This window comes from Octopus bimaculoides, chromosome 14, assembly GCF_001194135.2.
Source record: "Octopus bimaculoides isolate UCB-OBI-ISO-001 chromosome 14, ASM119413v2, whole genome shotgun sequence".
NCBI lineage: Eukaryota > Metazoa > Mollusca > Cephalopoda > Octopoda > Octopodidae > Octopus > Octopus bimaculoides.
The window spans coordinates 25,084,067-25,090,770 of record NC_068994.1 but is presented as its reverse complement, the minus strand read 5'-3'; the positions used below and the strand labels follow the sequence as shown (position 1 = coordinate 25,090,770).

Below are 6,704 nucleotides of genomic sequence, written 5' to 3'. Positions count from 1 at the left end.
TATATATATATATATATATATATATATATATATATATATGTATGAATGTATGTATATATGCATGTGTTTGTGTATGCGTGTATGTATGTGTGCGTGCGCGCGCGTATCAATAAATGTGTATTTATATGCCTATGTCTTAATTCATGAGCTCATACCCCAAGGGTTTTCCCCTCACGAGTTGCTCATATTTGGAATCAGAGTAACTACGTTACTGTTTCTGTACTACTTTTGTCCACCGACCAGCGAATCAAATTCGGATCACGCTCAAACACCTTTAGACGAGAAAAATGCGGACTAAATTTATGATAATGGAAGTAAAAGTAGAGGGCAAACGAGGTGGATGTAAACTGGATAGTTATATTTAACCTATCCAGAAACAGGATATCAAGCAGTGCCATTAATAAACATATTTGAAATTCTTTTGTCTTTTATATATGTCTCGGCTGCAAAACGTTCTTCATGTTTGTTTGGGATACAGCGACTCTGAACACCAATTTTGTTGTAAATCAGTTCCTTTTCATCTTGAAGAAATCTAGAGAGCTGTCAGTTTCTTTATGTCAGTGACTGTCAGTGACTGTCAATTTCTCCATGTCAAGTTCAGTATTATTCGTGTTGTTATTCCTTTTTTTGTGTGAAATAACTATTTCATCGCATTGTTGCAATCTCTTCAGTGACACATCTCTACTTCCATTTCTTCTGAACATATGTTCCAGCGTTGGGATTTGTCCGAGATCTGTCCGAGATGAGTATGTGTTTGTCTGTATGTGTGTGTTTATACGTAAGTGTGTGCATACGTATGTGTGTGTGTGTTTTAAAAACTGACTTTTTTGATATGTCATTTTTGATATACATAAGATAGCAGTTTTAATTTTCTCTTTGTTTTCTTCACAAACGCACACGTTCATCCATATGACGTTTCTCTCAAATTAAACCGTCTTCTTTGTTTGATAAATGTTGAATAAATTTGTCTATCTGTGCGTGAATATGAGTATGCGTATGCGTGCGCGTGTGTCCATGTGTGTATCGAAGCGTGTGTCTGTGTGTGAACGTGTGTGTACGTGTGTGTACGAGCGTGTGTACGAGCGTGTGTACGAGCGTGTGTCTGTGTTTGCGTGTCCATGTATGTGTGAGCACGTGTCGGTATCTCAGTGTGTCTTTATGTGTGTGTGTGTGTTCGTGTGTGCTCGTATGTATGTGAATTCCTGTGTGTTTGTGTGTACGTGTGTACTTCTGTATGTATGTTTCCGTGAGTGTACGTATGTGTGTGTATCTGTGTGGGCGTGATGGCATGACTATGCCCTTGTTTGTCTTTGCATGTGTGTGTATGTGTGTGTGTATGTGTGTGTGTATGTGTGTATGTGTATGTGTGTGTGTCCATGGGTCTTTGTAAGGCATTTGCCTATTGACAGTATTTACTATTCAAAACTGGTCGTGTTTCGTTTATGAAGACTGGCTCTCGTATCTGTCGAAGCGATGCGTCGTCCGGGTGTTTAGACAGGATTTCTATGCTAATTAGGTTCAGCACACCACGATGTTGTTCTTTGGCATGCTGGTAGAGTATCGAGGTTTGTCTTTGATCCCTGTATTCCCTCCAATGCTCATTTATACGCACGGCCAAACTTCTCGCCGTTTCGCAAACTTCTGACCATATGCAGTCTTCCAATTTTTACAATAAATTAATCTTCACAGTGAAAATTTAATCAAGTGAAAGTTTAACTAAGGCTCCAGAACAGACAACAGACGAGTTTTCTGACTGGATGACTGGGCTCAAATCTTTGGTGGAGAATCAGGAAGCTAGCATGGAAGGTGATGTTGATAACAGGAAAAGCAAATATAAATAGTGTGGATCAAAATCTTAGAAAATAGATAAGTAAAAAGAAAAGATATGGTATTATACAGTACTTAGAATAATTGTAGCTTTTATAAATATAAGAGATTTGGCATTTAAAAGTGGGGTGTCTCACCAAATAAACACTTTGAAAGATTTTTAGCATTTTCCCGGCGAAAATAAGTCATCCATGACTTATTACAAGTTTTGTGTGAACATAGCTTTTCCATGAAAATATCTGTAGTCAGTCATGCGATAATAGATCTGACATGACGGGTAAGAGAAAGAGCTACGAGCACTCTTTAAAAACATTATCTGGTATGCAGATTATGTTCTACGTACAGATCATCCACTCAGCCTTGTTGAAAAAAACCCCAAAAAACAATGTCTATAGTACCTGAATTTGCTGAAGAATTTTTAACACTCAAAGCAATCTAGATTTTTTTCTGAAGGGCTTATGTATAACTAGATGATCAGCGTATAACAAAGTGCAATTAAAAAAAAAATAGATACACAGGTATTTTACAAACTCTCATATTTCAGAAGGATCCGAGGAGAAACCGGAATGTAAACGAGATGCAAAGGATTTACAAAACAGATTGGTAAAGATGGGATTTGCTATTTTAATATTTGTTTCGGAAGACGTGCTGCCACTGTATTTGAGGGTTCTTCTAGCCGCTTTACTTTTGTTTGTTAAAGAATTCCGAGAAAATAGTTGACTACTAGAACATGATGCCGACTTTTTTTTTTATAGAAGGCAACATATACAAATATTTCAAAAATCTATGGAAGACCAGATTTATATATTGAACTGGCTTGTCAGAGCACGAGTAAACCTTGTGGTGAAGAACAAAAACACACTCTTGGTGGTGAACTATCGATGCATTGCTTGCCTTAACATTATGTACATATTGCATACGAGATGCCTGAACTAATTCTTCCTAGACCAACCAAACGACAAAGTAACTGATGAGCAGGCAAGTAGAAAGGAGTGCAGAACTGAACCGAACAATTTTTTATAACTTAAGCTGTGTTGTCTAGGGATTAATTTCCACTCTCCACTCGTGGCTACTGTAGTTACTACAGCTGACAAAAGTATCTATTGTTTTAGTTGATGCAATCGAAAGACTCACGAAGATGTGATCAACAATCCTCACATTTGCAATTGAAAGTGAAACGACTTGCTGATGTTATAAACACTTCAACGGAAATGTTTCAATGCAACAATCTGTATTTGTTTATTTTGGCCCTAAATCCACTACCATTTCTTTAATAAAAAGTCTAATGCTTTACAACAGCTAGAGACACTAATATTCATAATTTCCTTGTGGAGGATCTGAAAACCTGTCTCCGAAATATAGACAGCACTACAAAACAGTTGGATTTAATCAAAACATTTTTTTGCTGATGAAGTTTGACCAAAAGAAATGTTCACATTTAACAAGTAAACGTAGAAAAATTATTTTCCGAAGCCAAAATCATTGTATCAGTAGTCTTTCTATCTGTCCACATAACAAGTGCTACCGATACCAAGGTATTGATAAAAAATATATCATACTAAGGTACTCTGAACAAAGATAGAGTAAGCCAAGAATATAACGCCAGATTAACAGAGATATGTCAGTCAGAACCTTCTTACAAATGACAACATTTCACGATGCGTTTGAAGTGCGCCGTGTTAATGCCAACATTTGGGGTGGTCGACTGGTCTACAGAGAAAGTTCACTCCATTCACATTAAAACGCGCATTAACTGCAAACATTGATAGAAACAGTGATACTGACAAACTCAGAAGACAGAGAAAAAAGAGGATTAAAATCTGTACAGACAGCCTTTGAGTATTCTTTATCACTCAGACAGCGCCTACTAAACAAGGGAAGCACAAATAGATACATACTCGAAGTGCTCAAAAATGTAGTAAATAACATCACACGGGTGTTATTTACTCCTGCAGATGTGAATATCTCTTCTAAAATCAGCGACGAGAATCTTTATGGACAAGTGCTTTGAAATCTACAACCTCTCTGCTTTGATTATAAATTCACATTTATACCAATAACCATTGATACACTTGTTAGTAAATATCTAAGTAACAATGTAGAAAAACTAGGATTTTCAAGCAAAGAAATCGGCTAACACGCACTTTATAGATACAATCTACAAATGGAAAAATTCAAAACTTTCCTAAATCCAATATGTAACAATTGTCGTTAACCAAATTTCAGCTTTCTTCTCCAAAAATTCTAATACATAAAAAAAGTGAAGAAATTTGCATGCATGCATGCGTCCATCCATCCATCCATCCATCCATCCATCCGCCCGCCCGCACGCGATTCTACCAGAGAATTAGCTTAAGGGTACAAATAGAAATACTATGGCATTGTGTCTGAAAAGGATTTGCCATTTGGAGTACAATCCAGTTGGTGGGATTCCATACAATTTCTTTTTACCCAATTTCAGATTTTACTTACAGGTTCGAGATGATAGAAAATGACTCTTGCATAAGATGCTACACCGTGGGAGGCAACCTAGGACATTATAGTCGTAAAGGGAACTTTTGTAACCATTTGGTTAATACACACACACTCATGCACACATACCCACGCACAAGCACACTAACACATACACGCAGAGACAAGTATTTGCGCATGTATCGATTCTTTCTCTCTCTATGTGTGTGTGTGTATGTGAGTGAGTGAGTGAGTGAGTAAGTGAGTGAGAGAGAGAGAGAGAGAGAGAGGGAGAGGGAGAGGGAGAGAGAGAGAGAGAGAGAGAGAGAGAGAGAGAGAGAGTAAAACACGATCTATTAATTCCGAACATAAGGTTCATAATGGAGTAGGAATTAACATTATCCATGTCATGAGACAAAAAGTTTTCTAAAACTAAAATTACACCTTTGCTAATGAAGATTATTTATAACTAATTCTTGTTAAAAATGCATAGGAGATTATTGCGAAAATTTAATTTAAAATCTTGCCTTACTCTTGTATCAACCATTAACCATCAACCATCAGCTGTTAGTTAATCATCAACTACCAACCGTCATCCATCAACCAACAACCAGCAACTAGCATCTAGCAAGATAAATTTCGTTTTGAAAAACAATCCATCTATTGGCAAAGTCACAAGACAGAACCAAACGTCGGTAAACAAAACATAACTCCTACCCCACCTTGGTATTTGTCAGTATCATGAAAGGAATATTTAGAAATAACTTTAACTTCATTAATATACGGAAGTCTATGTTAACCTCATTGCTATACAATAACTGAGGGAGAATGTTAGATTCCTCTTTCACGTGCAACGGGGTTCTCTTCAAAACAGTGTTTATATCTGCATTTAGTGGCATCAATCGGATGATGAGAGACAATTATGTACGACACGTCCCAAAACAATGCCTGTCTACAGGTGGCAAACGTGCTCAAGATCTGAAGATTTGATACCTGTTACTTCTGACAACTAGGCGCAGGAAGAGTTTTAGTAATGCTTCTTAAGTCTTCTTCCATTACACTGCATCGCCACTCTAAGCCAAGACTTTAGAAAATAACATATGTAGCTGCTATTGAACTCGTAACCAAGAATAGCTGATAGTTAAATCTTTTCTTTTATTTCCTAACTCAAGGGTGTACATGCATCTGTATACAAATGTACAAAGACACAATGGTGTTGTAGAATGTAGTGTGGTGGGGTGGTGTAGCGTAGTGTGGGGTATAAATGAAGGTGGTGTAATGTGGCGGGGGTAGTACAGATGGGGTTGGTGAGAATGCGGGTGATGTAGAGTGGTTGTCTGGTAGAGTAATGTAGTGTTTGTTGGTAGTTTATTGTGGTTTCGTGGTGGTATTGACCGCGCCGAGAACACCAGGTCACGTGTTTTCGACCTTCCCCTGTCTTGTCAATGATGAACACTCGACTGCTAGAGATAGCAGCAATTCATCTTTCCGCCAACGGTGTTTCAGTCTTCATTTGCGTATGTGCGTGTGTATGTGTGCTTGTCTGTTCATATTACCTATGTACGTATCCTTCAGTGTGTCTATCTGTTTACTTTCATATCTATTTGCCTACGTAGATGTGCTTACACACACACACACACACACACACACACACACACACACACACACACACACACACACACACACATAACAGCCCACTAACTATTCTACCTGTATATAAATATAAGCTGTAGATATGCAGGTATGATTATCTACTGCGTATATTTCGTGTTTAGTACTGGGGATGTTTCATTTATGAGGACGTACTCCTGTATTTGTCTGAGGGTTGGGCCCTTCGGGTGCTTGGATAAAATGCAAACATATACACACACATACATATATACATACATCCATATATGTGTCTGTATTTCTCCCCCACCCCAACATCGCTTGACAACCGATGCTGGTGTGTTTACGTTCTCGTAACTTCACGGTTCGGTCAAAGAGACAGATAGAATAAGTACTAGGCTTACAAAGAATAAGTCCTGGAATAGATTTGCTCGACTAAAGTCGGTACTCCAGCATGACCGCAGTCAAATGACTGAAACAAGTAAAAGAGTAAAAGAATAAGAACATATATACGTATAATAAATGCAATATATATATATACGGCCATATCACGTTGAAAGTACTAGTTAGTGCTTAGATGGGTGACCGCTTGGGAAACCTAGGTGCTGTAAGCATTTTCCTTTTCATAGGCGTGGGAGTGGCTGTGTGGTAAGTAGCTTGCTTACCAACCACATGGTTCCGGGTTCAGTCCCACTGCGTGGCACCTTAGGCAAGTGTCTTCTACTATAGTCTTGTGAGTGGATTTGGTAGACGGAAACTGAAAGAAGCCCGTCGTATATATGTATGCATACATACACACACACACACACACACACACA

The 6,704-nt window shown here is 38.1% G+C and overlaps 1 protein-coding gene across 6 annotated transcripts in view; it reads right to left on the bottom strand.

Moving 5' to 3' along the window:
- Positions 1-6,704, bottom strand: part of LOC106883611 (transcriptional repressor CTCF) — a 145,994-nt gene that overhangs the window by 108,846 nt on the left and 30,444 nt on the right. Inside the window, exon 1 of one of the 6 annotated variants that reach the window (XM_052972781.1) lies at positions 4,811-5,575. The exons of 4 other annotated variants lie outside the window; for them this stretch is intronic. The gene's annotated coding sequence lies outside the window, so the exon portion shown is untranslated. Of the gene's footprint in view, positions 1-4,810; positions 5,576-6,704 lie in introns of those variants that run through there. One more of the 6 variants, XM_052972780.1, reaches the window with a different exon arrangement.